Source organism: Protopterus annectens, chromosome 14.part0, assembly GCF_019279795.1.
Source record: "Protopterus annectens isolate FY-2018-M chromosome 14.part0, PAN1.0, whole genome shotgun sequence".
NCBI classification, from domain to species: Eukaryota; Metazoa; Chordata; order Ceratodontiformes; family Protopteridae; genus Protopterus; species Protopterus annectens.
The window spans coordinates 292,018,596-292,031,065 of NC_056748.1; positions in this window are offsets into that span (position 1 = coordinate 292,018,596).

Here is a 12,470-nt window from a genome sequence, read left to right on the forward strand (position 1 = left end):
GGCCTTTAAGCTACTAGCAGACCATGATCCCGAGTTGGGACAAAGAACTGTAGACAGTATTTTAACTCAAACTGTCTTGTGGAGGTGGATTGAACATACAAATACATATACAGAACAGGTTTTAGATAACCTCACAGCAGAAGTAAATCAGACTTTTTGTATTTTATCTCAGTTGGCTGCCAACCAGCAATATTTGCAATTCACTCAAACTTGGGGGGCTAAAAAAGCAGCCCATTGGCAAAAGGAACTGCAACTGTATCAGTGGTTAAAGCCAATAGATTTTACATGTGAAAATAAGTCTTGTATACTGATTTTGACTATCTTGCTAGTAAAAAAGGAACAAAGCAGGTCTGTCCATTTGTTACATTGCCCTTGCAATTTGGAAATAATTGGTGGGTACCTCAAATTGAATCTACTTTAATTGATTATAATGATGTACCCGTTGATGTGACGAGTTGTGAAACCTGGCCCCAGGGGTGGGTATGCATGATGGTAAAGAGGAAGCCTCACCCATGCTTACATAATGGAACTGGGGAATGTATCTGGCACAGGTATGTAGTAAATGGTACAGACGTCTACCAGCTAAATGATACCACTGTTTGTGTGATATCCTCCTGTAAATTAGCCTGGAGTGATGGAATGATCACAACTAGTGGAGCATACTGTAAAAGTAATATCCATGCAATTATTGATTTTTGTACTGGAGAATTGATTAGACTGACTAGATGGATGGACGTCACATTTAATGCTAGCATAGAACCATTACATACTTTTAAGTGGCCATCTCTAGTCCACCCGGACTTTCAACAGATTAAGCAGGAAGGACAAACAGTGTTGCAACTGTTAAATAAAACACTAAATGATGCACATCAAACAGTGATTAAAATGATTAAGGATAAAGGTACCATTGTAAAAATTGCAAATGAAATACAGGATATAACTGTTTCGCATTGGTATGATGTTTTTATGTGGTCATCTAAGGCTTCAGTGTGGTTTAATTTGTTATTGCATCCTTTACTTTTGACCACAATAATCTCTGTGTTATTTTGCATAATATCATGCTGTATTTATTGTAAGGTGATGAGAAGGTACAAACTGATGTTGTCAGTTTTAACCATTATAAGGGATACACAGCGTTCGTTGCTCGATGCAAGGGGTGGCCTGTGACGGATCCACACAGCCTACCAGTTTTTGCTATGCCTTGAGCCACGTATCACTGTGTATGTTTAATTATTGCTAGATTGATTATTGCTAGTTCTTGATATGCCACTACCTCACTATATGCTGCTAATACTGAAACAATACAATATGCTTAAGAGCAGGCCTTGCTCACTGATTACTGGTATCATTGAACTTTTGTTAACCTATAAGTTGTTTATCAGCTTAAAAGATGTTTACCAGAATGTGGGGATTTCAAAGAGGAGCTATATCACAAAATTGTGAGCTAACTGTTCCCTGAAAAAGGGAAGTAGGGCACAAGACCAGACATTACTAGACTTGTTTACAACTTAGGAAATGATCTGTAATTTTCTAAAATATTCCATCAGCTCATGATGAGCCTGTAATGTCAGATCTTTCTACAATATTCTGTCAACTCAAAAAAGACTATAAAAGCTCAAAGGCTAAGATGAAAATCATCATCAGCATCCGGATTTGATCACAGCGCCAGCCTGAACTGAGCTTAGAGACATTTCGCCAGTGTCGGCCTTGCCTTGACTGAACAGATAGCTGCACTGGATAGGATTTGAAGTTTCCCTATCAGTGGCAAAGATGATTTTGTTTATGCATATGCTTGTAAGTACATGATCTATTAGTTTCTGTTTATTTAGTTTTAGCCTTACTGTACTTTAAGAAAAGTTTTGCTTAATAAATTAATAAGTTAAGTTTGAGCCTTGGTGTTTTGTGTCATTTCTATTCCTGTATTAACCTCAGATTTTGAAGTAACGGACAGATACAGCTTCCCAGATAGGGTGGGGGGCATTATCTGGGAATGATGATCCAAGATATCTGGCAGAATCACGAGAACCTCATCATAAAAGGGCTCTCATCCAGGAAAAAAGAGGTCATTGTTCCCCTCTACTCGACACTCATTAGACCCATTATAGAGTACAACGCCCCTTTTGGAATGTACCTCACAAGACATCTGCAGCAGCTGGAAAGGCCACAGAAGTACCTCACAAAGAGGATTACTGGGCTCAAACAGATGCCCTACACTGACTGTCTCAAAAAAATCCAGCTTTACTCCGAAACATATCGCCTACTCCGAGGTGATCTCTGCCTAACATATAAAGCTATGTCAAACCCATATTTGTTGGACATGCTACACCTAAAGAAATCCCAATCTCTCCGAGCTACACGATCTAGGGACCTAAACCTTGTCACCACAATAAACAGGACATGCTGGAGACATAGATTCCTGTCCCAGAGACTTCCCACACTCTGGAATAGGCTACCCATCTATGTCAAGCAAAGTTTTTCATTAGCACTCTTCAAGAAAAATCTTGATGAGTGGATGGGAAATAGGAACTACACCCCGATCACTTCTGTGTATCTGCTCAACAGTGGCACAGGAAAATAACTTTCTTGGGTGGCGTAAGCCAGGGAACCTTGTTGGCTAGGCTTATGTAGGCCCTCGGGCCGGTAGCCTAGTACCTACCTATGAACCTATGAACCACTTGCACATAAATGTTCTGGAGATGACAGCAGTGCTATACGCATTGCAAGCACTTCACAGTTGTCTTCCCACCACGACAATTGCAATCCAATCAGACAACATGACTGTAGTGTGATACATAAACAAGCAAGTGGGAACCAAGTCTTTCCCACTTTGTCGAGAGGCACGAGTATGTAAATGGGCGATGGACTCTCAACGCTTTCTGGTAGCAACGCACATTCTGGGGAAGTCCAATGTGATAGCAGACAGACTGAGTCAAGCGATTATAATGCCTCATGAGAGATCCCTGAAAACAGAAGTTGCAGAAGAGATTTTCCACAAATGGGGCCACCTTTGCTGTGATCTATTCACCATGTACATGAATGCCAAATGCAGCAACTACTTTGCCCTCATTACCACCCGGGGATGTCACCCAGGGACGCTCTGATCCACAATTGACCTCCGGGACTTCTTTATGCTTTTCCACCCTTTCATCTCATACCCAAAGTGATTCAGAAAGCAAAACTGTTGAAGAGTACCCTAATCCTCATTGCTCCTTACTGGCCTCACCAAGTCTGGTTCCCCTTCCTGTGGGATTATCTCTTGGAGGAACCATGGATTCTGGAACCATCTCCAGACCTCCTGATTCACCCGTCGGGACAGTTCCATCCTACCATCCAAACCCTGAAATTGACAGCATGGCTGCTCCAGTTCCAAGAATAGCCAGGTGTATATCCCTTTCTCCTACTGTTAAACACATCCTCATTTATTCCTACAAACCTTCCATCAGAAAATTATACTCCACCAAATAGAAAAGGTTTTCCATTTGGGCAGTAAAATAAGGCATAGATCCCTACTCAACTCCAATAGAGTCTTTCCTGTCCTTTGGATCAATTGTTTGTTTCCTTCTCAGAGAAAAACAAAGGCTTGCCCATTTCCAAAGTAACTCTGTCTAAATGGCTTGCAGACTGCATTTCATTTTCTTACAAAAGTGTTGGCAAACAATTGCCTGCTAAGGTAAGAGGCCATTCAACTAGAGCAGTATCAGCTTCATATGCCTTCAAATCCAAACTTCCAATTGACACCATTTGTGAAGCAGCTACATGGGCAAGACCTCATTTTGTCACTCATTATAAATTAGATTTGGCCTCCCGGGACAGGTCATCCTTTGGGCGCAGCACAAAAAGGTCAGCACCAGGGAATGAGGCAGAATGATACCAGATGAATACAAAAAATGTTTATTAGAACCAGACCGGTTTCAGCTTGTAGCCTTCCTCAGTGGCAATACATAAAATGTGGTTGACAAACTGTATTTAAATACTCAGAGCCAATAAGGCAAATAGTGACATCACTTCCTGTTGGATCCAGAAAACAATTTTACAAATAGAATGTATTTGCAAATAAAATACTTATTAGTGTGTATATAAAAAAAATTATTGTTATATATAGAAATAATAACAACAAAAAACAAACAAAAAATGAATGTTCAAAACAACTAATATTGAAAAAAATTGATTCAATATATTCAAGAAAATATTTTCAGAAAAATTATTGAATTGAGTGTATTCAAAAAAATTTATGATGTAAATTGTTGTATAGCTCAAAAATAAATACCTGGACCAGGACTCAAAATTCAAAAAAGGTATTATAACTTGTCATTGAGACCTGGGGAAAAAAGACCCCCCAGTTTCACTATCCATTTCTTTTCTTTATTATTCAATAAGTCATGCCATCCTGTTCTAAAATCTTTGTTTCCATAAACTCTATCAATAATAGTGAAAGTAAATTTGGCTGTTGAGTGAGTGAGTGAATGTTTGTATAATGCATTGGTCATTCTACCATTCCGAATGTCCCCCAAATGTTCAGACATACGACATCTAAATTGTCTTGAGGTCTGACCAATATAAAATGCTTGGCATGTACAAGTTACTAAATAAATGACCCACTCACTTCCACAGTTGGCAAAGCACTTAATATCAAACAATTTACCTGTGTTTTTGCTGGTAAAGTTCTTGGTTTTGAAAATATATTTGCAAAAAGAGCAATGTCCACATGGATAACACCCCACCAATCTATCTCCAGAAAGAGTTGTCTGACAAAAATTGCTAGATTGAGACATGACCCTTTTATAATAAGAAAAATGTGACCGAAGAGTTTTACCTTTTCTGTATGAAAATTGGCATCTATCCCCCAACCAGTCATCTATTCTGATGTTACTTTTGAGTATATTCCAGTTCTTATTGATAATATCTGTGAATTGAGAAGTGTTTCTCCCAAAAGTGGTAACTAGCCTGATATTATCCTGTTTTTCCCGAGAATCTTTAGATTTATATAATAATAAGCTTTCTCTAGATTTATTGGAAGCCCATATAGAGGCTTGGTGGACATTATCATGCTGGTACCATCTCTCTAGAAATCTATCCGTCAAGTCTTGTTGACATGTACTTAAATCTTGTTCAGAAGAACAAATTCTTCTAATTCTCAAAAATTGTGATTTGGGAATATTTTTAATTGTATGTCTGGGATGTAAACTGGAGGCATGTAACAAACTATTGTATTGAGAATATTTTCTATAAACTGTAGTTCTAAGTGTATGGTTGGGTTTACGCTCCAAATGAACATCTAGAAAATCCATTTCTTGTGCATGATAATTAACAGTAAATTCAACACCCCACTTGTTGCAATTAAGATACTCCACAAATTCTGAAAGATATTCTGATCCCCCTCTCCAGACCAACCAACAGTCATCCAAATAGCGCCAAATGTCAATCTCAGGTAAGTATAAATTGTGCATACCATCATAGATAATCTTTTCCTCTATATACCCCATAAATAAATCCGCATATATAGGGGCAAAAGAAGCCCCCATAGCTGTACCCTGAATTTGCCAGTAGCATTGGTCTTGGAAATAAAAAACATTCCTGGTGAGTACATGTTCAGCCATACAGACTAAAAGAGTGTTAAAACCAGGAGGATAAATGTTGGTTCTATTCAACCAAAATTCCAATGCCATCAATCCGGCCCAATGGGGAATGCAGATATATAAAGACTTCACATCAAGAGTGCACATAAGCCAATGAGATTCCATTTGGGATTCTGAAACTATTTGAAGAAATTCAGTTGTGTCTTTGATTCTAGCCCTGATGTATACCAATAGGGGTTTTAAATACTCCGTTAGAAAGGCGGACAAGGGTTCAGTAAGTGAACCTATTCCTGAGACTATAGGTCGACCTGGAGGTTCCAAAAGAGATTTGTGGATTTTAGGTAAAAGATATAAGTATTGTTTACGGGGGTCACGTACTGTTAATTGAATTCTTGTTTTGGCACTGATTATCCCCTCCTCTACTGCAGATTTCAGAAAATCATCTATAGCTTCTTTAAAATTCGGGGTTGGGTCTACAGGCATATGGAAATAATGCTGATTGTTCGACAATTGTCTTTGACCTTCAGCCCAGTAATAACTGGAATCCATAATGACTATAGTCCCACCCTTATCTGCTGGAAGAATAACAGTGTCAGTATTGGATTTCAGATCAAGTAGTGCCTGTTGTTCATCCATGCTAAGGTTTTCTCTCAAGATGTTACCTGAACCCAAAAAATGGTGCAAATCTTTAATGATGGCTTGTTGAAATACATTTACATGTTTATCCATAGGTGGATTAAAATTAGATGGTAGAAAACGAAAATCAGTAGATCTTTGAGTGTTATCTTGTTGGTCAAAAAACAATTTTAAATTTATCTTACGACAAAAAGCTAAAGTATCAGTAACAAAATCACTTTCATCCACAAAAAATCCTGGAATGTAACCCAGTCCTTTATTTAACAAAGTTTCTTGATGAGTGGTTAGTACATAGCTAGAAATATTATGTATATTAGAAAATCTAGGATTTATTTCACAACATTCTGAAGAAAACCTTCTAGTGTGTCTATGCCTGTGCTTACGTCCCCCCCTGTGTCTTCCAGATCTAAAGGGAATTGAGAATTTCGACCCTTTTTTAAAATGGAGGAGTCATTAGCGTGGTTAGCTTCCGTATCTGTAGCAGAGGATTCCTTTGGGCCCACTGTGCTAAAGAGTCTCTTTGCTTGAGCCACCCAGGATAAAGGTGCTGAGAACGCTGTCCCATCCAGCAAGAATTACGGCAAGATAGGACTACATAACATTAAGAAGTTATGTAGTTGCCATAATGTTCCATGTTTATAGTCCATCTCGCCTACATTCTTGCATCCCACCCTCCTTCTCCCTTCCTGTACCCTGGAGGAACTGGTGGACTATCCATTCTGCTGTCTGACCTTGTTAAAGTTGTCTGCCCTTATGCCATGGATAGTAAAACAAAATCCTTTTGTTTTTATGTACATAGTTATTGATAGTATAATCACTGTTATGTATTTAGTTACTTTCTTGCAAACAAGATCTGGGGAATTGCCATAGTGCACCATGGGACAGGGAATAGCCTTGAGCCAGTAAAAGCTCTCGAGCTTTAGTATCGGCTGAGTCAGAGCTGAGGTTCGGCTCTGAACCCATCCAGCAAGAATGTAGGTGAGATGGATTACAAACATGGAACGTTATGGTAAGTACATAACTTCTTATTTCATAATCGGTGCGAGATATTATATTTGGCTGGTTTGCTGCATTTTCCAAACATAAGTATATATTTTTGTTCATGTTTTCAAATCAGATGAAAATCTGACCTATTCGTTTTCTTTACAGCCTAGAATATGTCCACATAGTGACATGGAGACTTGAACACACATATTTCAGTATTATAAATGCACAGTATTATAAAATACTGCACTCATTCTGTAGAATTGTTTAGCTTAAACAAAATACTATTTTTTAATCTTAGCTTTTCTGAAAAAACAGTGCACTCACTACTTGCCGTGGCCTGTATTGAAATTAATGTATTCATTTTTACTATACTCACGAAAATATCAGACTTTCCCCTTTCCTCTTTAGATTCAATAGAGGATTTTGAAAAAAAAATTTAAGGAAGTCAGTATTTTCCTGACTATAAAGTTCTCAGGGGATTAATTAGCATCCTTTTTTCAGAATTAAATAAGTTAATTTTTTTTTGCAGGGAGAGAAAGCCGTTCTGCACCCGTGGTATGGGGGGCAATCCCCTGTGCCTATTAAGCATATGCATACCAACTCTGAGCTTGTCATCCCTCAGAAAAAAAGGAATCATCTTAAAAACTGCACTCTTAACAGTGATTCAGTTTTGCTGTTCTGGGACTTGCGCTAATGAATCATAGAATATCAAACAGTTATCATTAACTAGCACAGATAAGAAAAAAAAGAGAGAGACCTGGTATAGTTAACTACGACAGCTCCTATACTATTAGCACTACCCTCAAGCAGGAAATGAAACACAGAAGAAAACAAATCTGAAGTAATATTAGAGATTTTATAATATTCTGTCAGTTCAAGATGGGATAGCTAAAATAAGGAAGTAGTTGGGCAAAGGTATTCACATCTAGTAGAAAGGTCAAGTCAAGTGTATGTTTTCATTTGTATTCTGCAGAAATAATACCTAATCAAGCCCAAATCTTTTTTATAATTAAAAAGGAATTGTTCAGTAAGAGTAAACGATTGCAATACTGAAGTCATGCAGAACCTCAGAGCTCTGGTGACTCAGCAAGGAGATAACAACAAAGTCAGTGAACATTTGTAGGAATGCTGTCACACAAACAAGTGACTGTAGATGAGGAGAAGCCACAGTTATCTCCAGCAGCCAAGACATATTCATGTGATCTGGTGCAGTGAGTAGCAACCTGGGTCAGCTGAATCTTAGAGTTGTAGCAAATGGCAATCTGACACCTGATCCTACCCTGGCTAGGGTACTGAATGACAGACGTTGTATAGTGGCAGCAAAGTGGGGCAGAAACTGCCATTTATCCAGGTCTCTGTAATAAAAGGGAAGTCAATATCATACAACAGATCTGAGATGATCCCATACTTGTTTTGGGTGGGCTTCATATTTAAAAACGGGATAGACAAAGGAAGATGAACCCAAGTCACTTTCCATGTTTGATAAAAGGGAACCCCCTAGGTAATACCCAAAAGAAAAGGATAGGGAGGTTCATTATGATGCTTCCACAGCTCAAAGGCTATTTGGCTGACACCCTGCCTTGTGTACCCTCAGAGGTGACCCCAAAGATCAACATATTTTGTCCCTTGCATATTTTTGAGAAATCATTCTGCTCCTACAGAGTGTTCAGAATATAACTTTGTATTATTTTTTCCTCATGCCAGTATCCACACACAGTACATCCGACATTATTTCTGACTACATCACTGCTTTTAGGAACCATGCTGCATTGCCACAAGCCATCCCTGTTATCATTTTAATTAATTTATTTTTTATGAACTTCTGTGTTTGTATTGCTTTCATCCATAGCAGCCTTAATTTTGCCCACCTCCAATTCTTCAGTTAGTCTTTCTAACTATATATTCATAATTTTTCTCACTTAACAGACATCCAGTGCTTTGTCTAATATCAGATTACATTCTATCAAACAGTGTCCCTCTGACATCATCAGTCATTTTACATACTACACTCACTTCTATGTTTTATCAGTAAGTCACGCGAGTTACCAAACTCAATATTCTGCCTCCCTTTTTGAGCTCAGTTATATCGGTGGCTTATCGTTTTTGTACTCCTTTATCTATAATGAAAAAAAAATGCATTTTACATACTATTTTCTTTTTTGGCTAACAGTATGTTTAAAATATACTCTTCCCTCATCAGGCCAATAATAGAGCACAACACTCTCTTTGGTATATTCCTTTCCAAACACCTGCAGCAATTGGAGATACCGTAAAGGTTCCTTACAAAGAAAATTCAAGGTCTTCAAGATCTGTTTTATACAGACACTGAAATCATTGCCACTTTACTCTGTGTCGTACAGACTGCTCAGAGGTGATCTGTACCTTGCAAATAGAACAATCTCTGATCCAGCTTTAATGGAAATGCTGCACATTCACAAGTCAAATGGCGATTGGGTCACTCACTCAAAGGACCTTAACCTGGTATGTGACATCAACAGAACTTTCTGGAGAGACAGATTTGTCTCACAGAGGTTGCCCCACCTTTGGAACAAGCCTCATATTCATGTTAAACAAAGCCCCTCATTGGCCCTATTTAAGCGTAATTTGGACAATTGGATAGATAACTGGAAATTCACCCCTGGGGTTCCACCTGTGTCCCTCTTGGAAAGAGACAATAGGTGCTGATTTTAGTGTCTGCTTGAACCAGACACCCTTTGGAACATGGGTTGAACTTGGCTAGGCTTGTAAGGGCCTGGTGCCATTAGCCTAGTAAACTCCTATGATCATATTATCCTCTATGTGTCATACTACATTAAAACTGTCTTTTTCCTTTTCTTTGAATCTGAAAGTGCAAAATATATTTTACTAAGGTTGCTCCATTTGGAAGTGACTAAAACAGGAGAAAATCACATCTCTTGCCCACCTACTATGGCCATTGCTCTGCCTTTCTCCTTCACTTGCCCTAACTACTCTACCCTTGAATTTTTATAAAGTTATTAGGAAAATCTGATCATCACTGCATGTGCTAAAATATCTTTTTTTTTTTTACCTAACCACCTTCAGACACAACTGTATCACACTGTATCAATGCTGATACAAGAAATGCCATCTGGAAGCAGTGTCTTTACAAACTCTGGTATTCTGTTTGCTGTGATAAACAGAGTATCAGAGTTTTTCACGTTAATTTTAGATTATTAGATCAACATACAGTTTCCTGTGACGTAAGAAAAAGTTAAAAAAAAAATGGTCGATAGTAACCATGAGTCCTTTAGCTTCCTCACCTGTGGCACATAAGATAGGTTAATGAGTTCTTACTAAGCTTGCGGCCAAGGAAATGATTGAGAAGCTCAGTCACAACAACTAATACTGACCATACCAGTGGAACACTAACAAAGTTATCCATTAAGTATACTTTCTCCATATATGCCTTCTGAAAAATAGTTATCGTCCATAGAGTCATCAAGACTGGTTTTAAAGGTTGTTAGGGAAGCACTCTGCTTGATAAATAAGGGCAGTCTATTCCTGAAATGGGAGATACATGAGATTAGGTTTCTGTCATTCCATCTGCTGTTGTTGATCTGGTACTACAGGTTCAGTTCTGGACAGCGGGTGTTTGCTTTACCACTGCTTCGGTTTAGGTGAAGGACAGTGATTTTAACCTTTTAGGGTATCTAAGGGTAATGAGACCAGAGATCTTTTTGAAGAGGAAATGTTGATGTCTATCAAGCTGTTTTAGGTGCTTATCAAGCTACAATGCGAAGAAAAATTATATTTAATGATGAGCCTGATAAGGGTTGATGAATAAAGTGGGAATATAACTTCTTTGAACAGTAAGATGATACCATGAAAAATCTGTTGTGCAAGGTAAAAGGATTTTAAAACCATCAAAGCCCAGTAGTGGTCAGAGGTGAGTTTGTTATCATCATATGTGCACAAATCCATGAAATAAGCAGTAGCAATACTAGATTTACCAAAGGAAAACTATGTTGCATATATTATTGTTGAGGGTAAGCCCATGATTAATACACCAAGCACTTGATTGGTTCAGCCATTCCTAAAGAATTTGATTGTCAAAAGTATGTGGTGCAAATTGATGGGGGGACTGACAGGGAATAGATGGGACAAAGGTTTGATTGGGTGGAATGGCCGTGGATGAGAATTTGTAAGAATATTAGCAATGTTGTTCAGGTCAGAGAGGGCCATACCACTGGAAATAAGTACAGTACAGAATTGCTGGTTACTCTTATGCTCCCTAGCACAGCCAAAGAAGACCATGTGGTTATCTTTTGAATTAGTTGCAACCCTAAGTTTATTTATTTATTTATTTACAGTTGTTTACCGGGGAAAGTCCAACTGGGCCAGAAGACCATTTTCAGTGGAAGCCCGGGGAGAAAAGCTCCACAGAAATATAAGCAAAAAACAATAATTATATAGTAAAATAGTATACATATAGTAAGATGCAGAATACACATCATCTAGTAAGTCTATACAAAGAAGTATTCAATACAGTTTTCTAGTAGATACAGGTTAAAAAAAACACAAGCATTTCAGTAAAGATCACTATGAGAAAAATAAAATTAGTACTGTGTACATATTAAATACTAGTTATGAACAAATGAAATTTCCTTTATATATATATATACGGGTCTACTACTAATGCCCGAAACACCGATTCCCCGACGGAAAACTCACCGACGCCAGATGACCGACAGGTAAGTGTACCGACAGGGTGATTTGCCGACAGCGGAAAGACCGACAAGGGAATGTGCGATCGTGACACGGTAAGTGTGCGATGGTGACGGAGTTAGGAGCGGTCAGGTAAGTGCTTGAGATTGTGGGATGTCGGGTTAGGCTGTGGGAAAGGTGAGTGTGTGTTCGTGTCGGAGGTATGGTTCGGGTAAGGTAAGTGTGTGCTAGTGAGGGACTGTAGTTTAGGGACGGGTTAAGTGAGTTAGGGTTAGGGTGCAGGTAGGTGATGTGTGCGTTAGTGTCGGAGCTTGGGCTAGGGGTGGGTTAAGTGAGTTAGGGTTAGGGTGCAGGTAGGTGAAGTGTGCGTTAGTGTCGGAGCTTGGGCTAGGGGTGGGTTAAGTGAGTTAGGGTTAGGGTACAGGTAGGTGATGTGTGCGTTAGTGTCGGAGCTTGGGCTAGGGGTGGGTTAAGTGAGTTAGGGTTAGGGTGCAGGTAGGTGAAGTGTGCGATAGTGTCGGACCTTAGGGTTAGGGTTTGGGTCAGGGCTAGTGTGTATGCTATGTAGTGTCGCTGTTGTTTACG